Source organism: Chinchilla lanigera, unplaced genomic scaffold (genome assembly GCF_000276665.1).
Source record: "Chinchilla lanigera isolate Chin_1 unplaced genomic scaffold, ChiLan1.0 scaffold00174, whole genome shotgun sequence".
Classification (NCBI taxonomy): domain Eukaryota; kingdom Metazoa; phylum Chordata; class Mammalia; order Rodentia; family Chinchillidae; genus Chinchilla; species Chinchilla lanigera.
This window is the reverse complement of record NW_004955575.1, coordinates 1,432,704-1,445,368: the sequence shown is the minus strand read 5'-3', so window position 1 is coordinate 1,445,368 and position 12,665 is coordinate 1,432,704.

Here is a 12,665-nt window from a genome sequence, read left to right as displayed (position 1 = left end):
TTGTGGATACTACCAAATAGAGACTGAAAATATTTAAAAACAGTTACATCTGTACTGAACATGCACAGACTTTTTTCTCATTCTTATTCCCTAAACAATACAATACAACAATACGTACATAGCCTTTACACTGCTAGGAACTATAAAAAATCTAGAAGTCATGAAAGTATAGGGGAGAATGTGTATAGGCTATGTGCAAATACCTCAACCTCTTGTATAAAGGACTTTTACTTCCGTGGATTTGGGGGTTCTCAGGGTCCTAGAATGAGTCTCCTGTGGGTACTGAGTGATGATGGTATTTCCAACCTTCCTTTTGTTGCTTAGCAAACCTCAAGGTGCTGATTCTGAGGCACTTATTCACCTACATCACACTCCTCACACTGAAGTATTTCTAAGTAAATTATCATAAACTGAATATAGCATCACTGCGCTAAGGGCAGCAGAATCCCTCACTTCCTGGTGGACCCTGCAGGTTTTGATTGGGATTGTTACACCTCCAGTCAGAGGTCTTTTCCCTACTTTACTAGGTATCCGAAGTCTCAGGATCTCATTAACCCTTGGATTTTGAAAGCCCCAGGTAAGGAACACATGCTGCTCCAAATATATGTTTATATTCCTTAGGCTAAAATTAATTTGATTTTAAAAAAGTGATAGTGATGTGACATTTGTTGTATCCATTTTATGACACAAATCCATATCCATTACATTTGTTTGACATCTGTCTACTTCACCAGATTGTAGGTTTCTTGAAGGCTAAAACCATTTCTGTTTTGTTCACACAATATTCTACACCCTACTGTACATGCTCAGCAAATGTTTATGAGAAGAGGGCGATGATGGAAGAGGTAACTGAGAGAAGGTGAAGGGGAAAATGAGAAGGAAGAATGGCGGGTGTTAAAATAGCAAAGCCACAATCAGGCCCTCCCCTTCCAGGGCTCTGCGCTATCTGCTCTGAGGACTCAAATACCACAGCCCATCAGACATGGTGGTGAATGCCTATACTGTAGTCCCGGAGTTCTGGGAGGCTGAGACAGGGAGATCACAAATTTAAGCCCAGCCTGGGCATCTTAGTAACTTAGTGAGATCCCGTCTTTAAAAAAAAGTGAAAAAGAATTGAGGGTGTAACTCTGTGCAAAGCCCTGTGTTTGATCTTCAGTACTAGAAAGCAGCAAAACAAAACAACAAAAACAAACCCAGCACTCCCTGTAATTTTCTCTAACTTCTCAGTCTTACTGACATCTCTCAGACTAACCAAGGCACTAGAATGGAATAACTACCTGAAAGTCTGGTCTTCCTAAGGTAGAACAAATTTCTGTGCTTCAAAATACTCAGAGCAAATAGTGTGCTTAACCATACATCAAGAGCTAACAGCTGCAGCCACTGGGCTCGCGAAGGAATCTGTGCTGTCTTAAAGGTCCAGGCTGGGAGAGGGCTTTGTAACGACCTGAGGTGACACTGTTCCTTGCAGATGAGGAAACCGAGGAGCAGGCAGGTTAGCAAATATGAACTGGCACGGCCAAGATAACAACTGGTGACTTCAGCATCTAAGTTTATGGCTCTGAAGCGAGCCCTCCTTTTACTCATCATGAGTAAAATATGATGAGTGGTGGGCTCGTTCAGAAAAGTGGGAAGAAGAGGGGTTAGAAGAAGGGGATTTTAAGCAGCTAAAGAGGCAAATATAATAGAATGATTAAAACCTCACTGAAGGGCATCTGGCAGAGGCGAGGTCCTGAAACTTCCTGATATAAAACATCTAACACTCAATTAAATATAAATACAGTAGTTCTCCTGTACCTGCAAGGGAAATTTTCCAAGAACCACAGTGATTGTCTTCAACTACAAATAATACCAATCTCTCTCTCTCTCCCTCTCTCTCTCTCTCTCTATGTGTCTGTTCATATGAATAATAAAGTTAAATTTGTAAGTTAAGCACACTAACAGATCAACAATAATGAATAAAATAAATTATAACAATATTCTGCAATAAAATTCTGTGACTGTGGTTGCTCTCTCTCAAAAATGTCTTATTGTATTGTACTCAGCCATAATTTTTTTCTTAGGTTAAGAACTTTACCACTTCAGTTCAAAAAGCACTTTACATCCTCTCCTTGATATATCTGAATTACCAACATCATTATTCTTGTGTTTGGGGACCATTGTTAAGTAAAATCAGTGTTACCTGAACACAAGTACAGTGGTACTGTCATAGTTAATGTGATACCTGAGACAAGTACCAAGTGACTGACAGATGTATGGGTGACATATGTGGCATGGATGGGTTGGACAAAAGGGTGAACTGCAGAATGCTACAAGATTTCATCATGCTATTCAGAACAGGGAGCCATTTAAGACTTATAAATTGTTTATTTCTGAGATTCTTCATTTATGATTAATGAACCCAAAGTCTTTATACTCTGCCCTGGGGAAAGGAAAGCTCTCATCACCTTGAGAAGGGGAGTGGATAAAACCACTGCGACTTTTTTCTTCAGCCTACTGCTGAGAAAAGAGCCCAGGGTAATTTCTCAGTCAAGTTATTCTGCTTTACAAGCAACCATACAGCTAGGGATTTTACTTTCAATTCCAATTCCTTTGCATAGTCCATCCAAGTTGAGTTGGCTATTTTTAAGATCTGATGAAATCTATATGCAAGTTAGCACTTTTCCTAAAAGATATAAGCAAAATGACAATTAAGTCATGGTCATGAGAATATTTGTTTGTGCACCTATAGCCTGAGGTATATGTGTCTAAGAAATCACCAATGTTTTGAGGACATTGATTGCTCTACATAGCACAGTACAGAAAGCTGAATCTGACATGTGTTTGCATTGTGCTCTAAGTAACTGGTCTACTTTAGTCCTGGGAGGATATTTTGCATTTTGAAAATGTGCTCACCCACACATGTGTATGATAAAATACTATAAAAGATCCTTTGAAAGAAAAAACAGCATGTTCCTCTGAGTTGTTATGCTCCTGATATGCCTTCAGTACAGGAGGATGCTGCCTCTACCCCGCTTAACTACTCAAAGAAATGGGCCTAGGGTTTTGATGAAACAAAATTTCTGCTCTGCCTGGAGCATTAGCACATTCCCTGTGGATGTTTACTCAATCAGTGTGATGAAAACATTAAACTAGGAAAAGAAACATCCATCTATGTTTCCATTTTATGTCCTGGACAACAGTGACTGGCATGACTACAACACCCATATAGCAAATCAAGCCAAATATATCAGAAATGGGACTGAGATTTCGTATTAGTGTGAAAAGCACTATAATACACTCTCCGATTTGCAACATTTGCATATCTCATTATGAGCTGGATGCTCAAAATGCTGCAGAGGATTTCATTTCACCTCCTTTGTGCAATACCTGGTTTCCAAGAAATATTAATGAGACAGTCTCATAAATCTTTATTTACTGAGTCTAGTTACTGTCTTAAATTTGCATTTGCAAACTCTGATTATTTTCTGGCATGCTGAGATACGAATTTTCTATTGTAAGCGGGCAGCTTCTTTAGAGCCCCTTCCATTAAGGGATGTTGTGGGACGAATGGCTGCCGATAAAGACACATTTAAAATTCATCTGAACACTTTCTTTTATAGAAACAACAGAAATTAAACTTACAGAAAAGATTACACTGTGTATTTTTTTTTCCATTTCGAAGAATCATTCTTTAAGTGCCTTGAAGTTATATACTTTGGGATAGGGTTTATACTTTGTTAGCTCTAAAGCTTTGTTTGAAGGACTGAACTTTTAAAGAAAACAGAGTAGAGCTCTGATCTTAATTCTAATACCATTAGAGAAGACTGCATTAATTTTTAATTTGCAGACTATTTGCATTTTACAGTGGCAATCATGGCAGTACACACTCAGACCAACTTGTTCCTGACTGACAACCGATGCCCTACTTTGAAGGCAAGCAGAAGCTGAGCAATGCCTGGCTTTCCCCTTTTCCTATGACAGCTGGATGGGCCATGGTTTGACAGAAGGCTGGCTCCCCTCCCTATCACTTTCCTTGGCTTTGCTTGGTCCCCTTCCCAAAGATGGATGGGGACAACTTGCCTTGGTGTCCTTCCAGGTTACTTAATGGCCACTTTCTGGGCTGGTCCAACAGGAGGTACAGCTTGGCTGCCAGCGGTGGTGCTCTTCCCATAAACCTCCTACTGCCATCTATTTGAAGAAGTAACAGAGAAACCGTTCCTAAAATGGCAGGGACTAGGGAGGGATTTAGGATCATTATTAACATCTCCAGCCTCCCCAGGTTCCAATGAGCTGTGATAAACATAGCTAGACACTCTGAAGTTTCCCTAGTTTGAGCCCCACCATTTTGTGGAGATGAGACAGCTGTCAATCAAACTGGTTGTGCCTCTCTGACCTTTCTTTAAACATCAGTCCTGACTGTTGCAGCTTCCCTGGATTCTGGGCACCTGCTTGGACCAATCATAAGCCTACACTTGGACCAATCATCAGGCCTGAGTTTAAACCAATCACAGGCTTCTCACTGCTATATAAGCAGCATTCCCTTCATGCTTCTAGAGTTAGTCTCCTAGGGCTCCCTCTGATGTACTGACTGACCTCTGTGTATAGCTGACCAAGTCCTATTAAAATAAAGCCTCCTTCTGGTGATCCTATAAATCTGCTCCTGATTTATTTGTTGGGTAGGGTGGGCTTAGAACATCCTGTAAATCTACTCAGGATACTCATCCTCAGTTGTGTGCGCAGAGTGGTTGCTTTAAAAGAAAGAACAATAAATGCCACTACAAAACAAAGAAGATCGGTGACAGAGAGCAACACCTGGCAGAGTAGATCAGTGGCATGTGGCACAATCTGCTCTTTGGTGGCCACAGAGACCAGCACCTGGCAGAGTCAGCTGATGGTATCCAGCACCTGGCCATGCCCAGCTGATGGCATTAATTGGTATCAACCAGCTGCATCAGGGCCGCTAGCAGAGCTATACTGTGGCAACTCATGATTTCTATCTGACTCGAGCCAAAGAACTCTCAATTGATCAACAACAAAGCACACAATTTTTTTTTAAAAAGTTTATTTATTTACTCATTGTTATGGTTTATGTCTGTGTGTCCCCTCCAAAGCCTCATGCGACCATGGGGCAGGCTTTTAGAGTTTGATTATTATGGGTATGAGAGCTATACCCGCCCTGGGGTGGATAGTTTGCATATGTAAGGGAGAGGAAAAGGGTACTTGAGGACATTCCTCCGCCATTCTGCCCTGGTGTGTGGTTGCAGCTTAGCTGTGTTCTGCCGTCCTGAGCTGCAGCTCTTTGCAATGTGCCACACTGCCTTATAATCTGCCAAGTACGGACTGAAACTTCCATGAACTGTAAGCAAAATAAACCTTTCTTCCTTAATTTTGGGCATCAGGTATTTTGTCCCAGCAGCGAGAAAAAAGTAACCAAGACACTCATGCATTTATTTATTTTGTGGCACTGGAGATTGAAGCCAGATCCTCTTTACCATGGAGCTATATCACTAGTCCTGGACAATTTTTTCTTCATAAATTTTCTCAGTACTGAAAAGAATGGGCATCACAAGGTTTTGCCAAAGTATCACCTCTGTTCTGTGGATACTTGCACAATACAGGGACCCTTCCCTAACAATTGTGCTTTCTTCATTGGCAAGTCTATGAGGACCTTAATAGTACACAGATTATTGTTATTTTATTTTATTTCATTTTATTTTTTGTCTTTTTGAGACAGGGTCTCACTGTGCAGTTCAGGCTGGCCTTGAGCTCACTTTGTAGTCCAGGCTTGTCTCAAACTCGTGACAATTCTCCTGCCTCTGCCTCCTGAGTGCTGATATTACAGGCGTGCACCACCATGCCTGGCTAGATATTTTAAAAATATCAATCATTATGTATTTTTTTTGTAATGTATATTTGAAAAAAACTATCCTAACTGAATATTATTTTTCAGAAGAAGGCTAAAGGAGGTGGCAAGGCTGGGTAAAATGATATAGGAAACCATATTAGGTAAATAATAATATGATTGGTGTTCAGATATGGCGACTTTTCTCCACCTTCCTTATAACTGCTTAAACACCTTCAACATTGCCCCATCTTCTCTTTGCTAAAATCTTTCCTCCCCTCTCTCCTCTGTGGGTACTCCGTTCTTCCCTTCCCAGGGTCTAGCAGCTTCTTTCTTCTTTTCAGTCTTGGGTGGCACCTTGGTCCTGAGGAAGGTTAAAAATAACTCAGAGTCCTTAGGTGACCTTCAGTGTAGCAGGTCCAGGGGTGCCCTAAGTCACAGCCAGCTGGGCTACTTATTAAAATGCCATTTCCATTCTGTTTTTTTTTTTTTTTTTGGTTTTTCTCCGGTACCAGGAACTGAACTCATGACCTTGCGCTTGCCAGGCAGGCGCTTTGCCGCTGAGCTAAATCCCCAGCCCCCATTTCCATTCTGGAGTGGAACCGAGGAAGCTAGCCTGTTAATAAAGCACTCTAAGTAATGTTAGGAGAGGGTAAGTCATAGAGACAGCTGGAGACAGAACTGCTTATCCTATTTAACAAAGGGACCCAGGAAACTTCCCTCTCCAGTGGAAGATTCTCATCATCTCATCTGTAAAATAGAGATCTTTACAGGATGTTGAGGCCAGGAGCCGATTCCCATCTTGGCTGAGCACCAGCTTTGTATGGGGCTGCTGATGGCTAAGCCAGAGTTCAAAGAGACAGCAAATCCTCAGCAGGAAAAGAATTCCCAAGCCTGGCCCAGTGGCATCTGCTGTAGTCCTTCTGTAAGAGAAAGAGCTACCATCACAAGGTTCCCCACATTTCATTCTTATAACCTCTCCTCCCAAATTAAAAAAAAGTTTCAATTTCATAAAGTGAGCATAATTACCTGAAAAATCAGGTAGACTATCTACCTTCAAGCTTTACACAGGATTTAATTGCAGTGATGTTACTTTGGCTAAGAAACTCAGTAAAGGAGCCTGGGGGCAGTGAGGATAATCTTGTCGTATGGGTGGGGACTATGGCAAACTCCAATTGTTGTCCATTAAAATATAATCACCACCTCCATCCCTGAAAGAGGCTACACTAATACAAATTTCCTTGGGAATAGAATTAAAGAACTTGAAGTTTCAATAATTGACTTACTTGAAGAGTAAATTGATCTCTTGTGGAAACCTTTTCTATAAATCAAAATTGTTTAACAAATGATGCTGGGACTGTTGGAGGCCCAACTGTAAGAGCTAAAACTATAAAACTCCTAGGAAAAAAAGCATAGGCATAAATCTTCATGGCCCTGAATTGGATTAATTGGGGTTTATCAAAATTTTAAAGTTTTTTTTTTTTTTTGCTTCAAATGATGTCATCAAGAAAGTGAAAAGACAACATGTTGAATGAAAGAAAATGTTTGCAAATCATATGCTTGATAAGGAATTTGCTATATAGAAAGTATATACTGAACCTCTATAACTCTATAGCGAAAAATAATCTGGTTTTAAAATGGACAAAATTTCTGAATGGACAGTTCTCCAAAGAAGAATAACAGGGTGGTAAATGAGCACATGAGAAGGTACTTGATATGATTAAGATGAAATACAAATCAAAGCCACAATAACATACCAGTTTACATCCATTAGTACAGCTGTAATAGTAATTAAATAATGAATGTTGATGAGAAAAAATTGTAACCCCAGACATTGCTGGTGGGAATGTAAAATAGTAGACCTGCTTGGAAGAACAGTTTGGCAATAACCTGAAAAATTTAACATATAACTCACCAACTTTACTCTTAGATACAACCAGAAGAAATGAAAACATGTCCACACTAACTTGAGAGCATGAATATTTATGTCAGCATTGTTTATAATAGCGTTGCAGTGGAAACAACCCAGAAGTCCATCAATTCATGAGTAGATAAAGAAAATGTGGGGGCTGGGGATTTAGCTCAGCAGCACAGTGCCTACCTGGCAGGCACAAGGCCGTGAGCTCAATTCCCAGTACTGGTAAAAAAAAAAAAAAAGAAAATGTGGTACATCCATACAATGGAATATAATTCATCAATAAAAAAGAATCAAGTATTGATAGGTACAACATGAATAGATCCTAAAAACATTATGCTAAGAAGCCAGTTCCAAACATCACAATTGTACAATTCCATTTAAGCAGAATAAGCAAAAATCCATAAAACAGAAAGCATATTAGTGGTCACCAAAGGCTGGGGGAGGGTGTAAAGTGGGAGGCTGGGGGAAAACGAGGAGTGAGTGAGTGAAAGCTTTCTTTCAAGGGTGATAAAAATGTTCTGAAATTGACTGTGATGATAGTTATGTAACTATGAATACCCCAAGGACAATGGAATTGTAGCTTTAAATGGGTAAATTATAGAGTATACGAGCTCTATTTTAATGAAATTGTAGTTAAGCAAAAATGACAAAGGCAGGAGAGAACGCTTTAAAAAGAACAAAGATTTGAGAGTGAATTCTTCAAAAATCAATGTCTAATATATTTATGTGCCAATTCAGTGGGACAGTACCTTTGAGTTCTCAGGAAACTTGAGACTATGTAAGACGAAGATCCCCTTGAAAATGTTTACCAACATGTGTCTCACAGGGGTTGACAGTCATCAGGGTCTATATACATGGAGGTTGGGGCTGGAGACAGTTCCAGGGCTCGCGTGTCTTAATTGGGATGAAAGTATAACAGAGAGACAGAGAGACAGAGAGACAGAGACAGGGACCGAGGCAGAGGCAGAGAGAGACAGAGAGAAAAGAAGATGGTGAGGAGGAGGTGGAGGAGGAGAAGGAGGCAGCGGAGGAGGAGGAGGAAGCTAGTGGTGGTGTCATAGTGGTTGTGGTGATGTTGGTATGCAACTGCACTATAGATAGCTAAAGGGGAAAACAATTCTGACCAAATCAGGGACTAAGATTCTTCCATCTCTCCCCCCAGGTGAGGTATTCTAAGAACTTCAAGGACAAGAGTCATGAGTCACGTGTACTCTTTATTACAAATTTGAACTTCTGCCCTCCTTTGCTGAACTGGGCAGAACTGATAGCACTGTCACTCAAGCTCCTTCTCCTTGAGGGCAGCGGAACCACCTGAGAAGCTCACTCCCAGACCCGTATGCAGAAGAGCAACTTAATTTGGGCTCCTTGCCCCCAGGCCCTAAAAGCCGGATCCTGTCATATAGAAGCTTGCCATGTGCCTTTTCATCTTATGATGGGTGAAGTTAGGGTGAAGGATCTTGGAAATAAAAGAACTACAAACCCTTGGCTTTGGTATCAAAATAATACTAATTGCACCCACGTACATGATTTCTTTCTGCTTAGTTACCAGGTAGCACAATGATTGTTTATACTGGAAAATTTGAATCAAATTAATTTTGTCGTACATTTTGATTGCTAAACTCTTTCCTTGAATGCTCTATTTTCAGAACTTATTATTTGTAGCATGGTCATTACTTCCCACAGCAGAAAACACAATTAAAGGGAATAATTGTGTGAAATATTTTTGGCTAAACCTTATAATTACATTTTTTTCCTTCAGTAGTACTTCAGGACAGCCTCAATATGGCCAAATTTACAAAATTAGGACCAATTTTTAGCGTGCTGTAGGCTTGGAACAAGGAATAGATTCCAGTTGAGAAATGTCTGTGGTGCTTGTAATCAACTGAGTCCTGGGGATCAAAGCTCCAAGCTGAATTAGCGCTATTTGGTTTTTCCGGCGCATCTGCAGAGAAGGTACATTCCCAGTGGCTCACCGAGGCTCTGGTCTTCCGCTCTCTTAAATTCTTTCCGCAATTATTGATCAACCCATTCTCGTGTTTTAATGATTCCTGCTTCGTGTCTGTTTTTTTTAAACATCAAAGAATCCCTCCTGATTTCCTAACTACTTTCATGACATAATCACAGAGTGAGGCCTCAGAGGAGTTTGGTCAAGGAGAGAAATTTTGACATCGTCCAGGCTGAATTGTTGGGTGATTTACTTAATCTTTTAAAGTCTCAGACGGCTCGCCCCTGCTGCATGCCGTACTTCCTTCCCGGGGTGTCTGTGGGGATGCCCGATACAGGGAAACACTCATCAAGCGGAAGTTCTTACTGTTCCTGCTGTTTTCTCCCCAAACGCGATCATAATTTATGTATTGTTTGGTAGGGTGGTCTTTCATTTTAGAGACAGACCATGAACACTGCTTCTATTTGAAGGTTCTTTCTTCAGGCAAACAGACCTCTTACTTACCAGTAGGTGTAAACCAGATTGACCACCATTAACCATTAACTGGCCCCCGAAGAAGTGCCCAGGCCTCGGGAACACACTGATCTTGGGCCTGATTTGGGCTGTGGCCAACAAGGAGAGGGCGGGAGTCCCAGGAGGAGCAGACCGAAGCGTGATCCTTCCGCGGCCTGCAGGGCAAGGACCCTTCCCATCCCGCCCCTTCGGCTGACGCACACTCTCACCTCCGCTGCATGGTGGGGGTAAATCTTTGGGGAGATAAAAGAGAATTGTCTGACCCAGCTCAGAAAGTAGGGTGACATAATGCATTTACAGCTGACCCTGGTGTCAGTCACTTTGCGTCACAGATGACACACTTCTCTTGCTAGAGCTTTCAGCTAGGAGCCTGGGGAATTCTCTGCACCCAGCGGTCCTCCGGTCCACGGGGAAGCTACACACAGCACCCAAAGGCAGCTTTGTTAAAAGAAAGGAAAATCAACACCTACATGCTGCAGCAGGCAGACCCCACCATCACCCCACGAGAGACGCAGGGACTGGTGCCTTCTCTGGGAGTCTGTGCTGTCTTCCTCTGCTTGGAAGGTCCATGATTTTCCTTAGACTTGCAGAGTGCAAATCCTAGCTCGACCACTTGTTAGCTGTGTGATCTGAGATAAGAAATGGAACCTTGCTGTGCCTCACTTTCCACATCTATAGAATGGAGATGACAATAAAGCCTCATGTGGCCGGGCGTGGTGGCACATGCCTGTAATCCCAGCACTGGGGAGGCTGAGGCAGGAGGATCATTGCAAGTTCCAGACCAGCCTGTGCTCAAAGTGAGCTCAAGGCCAGCCTGAACTGCATAATGAGACCCTGTCTCAAAAAGACGAAACAAAAAACCAAAAAACACAAAAAACCCTCATAAGGCCATCACCGATATTAAATGCATGTGTAAAGTGATTACATCAGTGGTGTGAACAAGGATGATTATTCTTTTAATCACCATCATTGTATGTGAGCTCCGGTGTTCTTGCCTGATCGACACAGTTATTACTGAGTCCCACCAGATTCTTTTCACATGCTACTCAGGGTCTTTCTTGGCCTTGGCATCTTGGGATAGATATTTTGATTTTCACTCAGGAGGGGGGTGGCTTTGTTCCTTCATGCTGGTGACCCCTTCTCTTTCTCTGTCTATGTCTCTGGCTCTGTCTCTCTCTGTCTCCACAGGGTCTTGCCATGTAGTTCAGGCTGGTCTTGAACTCACTATGAATCCCAGGCTGCCTCAAACTTGTAGCAATCCTCCCGCCTCAGCCTCCTGAATGCTGGGATTGCTGGTGTGCACCACCACACCCTGTGACCCTTGTCTCTTCTTCAGGCTCACCCTGCCCTTTGGATGTAGGAAATGTAGCAGGGTTCATTCTCTTTTCTGATGAGCCTGTCATTACCCCTGCTCGGCCCATCTTGGTGTGTGTAGAGGATGGAGGATGGTGTGGCCCCCTCTTTGAGTCTACCCTGCTGCTCAGTAGCCTCAGCAGGACTGCACTAAGCCTGGACGAGCTAGTAAACCCTCGCAGGAAGCTCCCCCATGGCCTGTGGGTGTCAGGTGTGTGGAGTCAGGGCTCCTAGAACTGCTGTCACAAGGAGGACCCTGCAGGTTTAACAGCAGTGTGGTAGCGTTTATCCCTAAAACAAGATGGTCACACCACAGCGGGACAGCAGGACTGAACCTGTTGTGTTGCCTGTGACACTCTGAGAGTGACTCTGGCTTGCTGGCTTGCAGACCCACAATGGCCACCTCAGAGTCTGGGGCCGCTGGAAGAATCCAGCCCCAACTCAGTATTAGGGGATAAATGATTCCCCCATACTTCTATATAAGGAATGGCTGGGGCACTCTCCTTGCATTCTCCATGGGTCCTTGCCCACCCTGTCTGTCTGTGGATGACAGCTGGAGCTCCTGACCACATGTCGCCCTCCCATAGGGAGGGATTTCATGTCCCTGTTCCACCCTCTGTGTGACCATGGTTACAGTCCTTGGCTTATCCAGTTGCAGTCTGATTGCATATGAAATGGCAATGCTAACTGCACCACACTCATCAAAAAGAGGGTTACATGGACATTTTATGCAGAGGCTGAGCAGTGGCCTGGCCAGCAGTGACTTCTCCATGATCATAGGCAAGATCATTGTCACCCTTCCTTTGGGGCTGGAGCATTACAGCGATGGCATGTGTCCCCTCTGTGAGGCCTGAAGTGAAGAAGGGAGTACATAGAACTGGACCCAGCTTGGTCCAAACCTGCCGGCTGGCCGTTGAATGTGGGCACATACCCTAGCCCCCGTGTGCCTCCGATTCTTCTGTAAATGGGGGAATGACTGGCCCTGCCTGTGAGGGGCACCGTGAGGGTCAGGCCCACATCTGTAGGATGCCCTTCCCCTGGGTGTTGGGTGAGTGCACAGAAATGCTGGCCATGATGGCTCTGTGTCCAGACAGGGCCTGGAAAAGTTCCTCTCA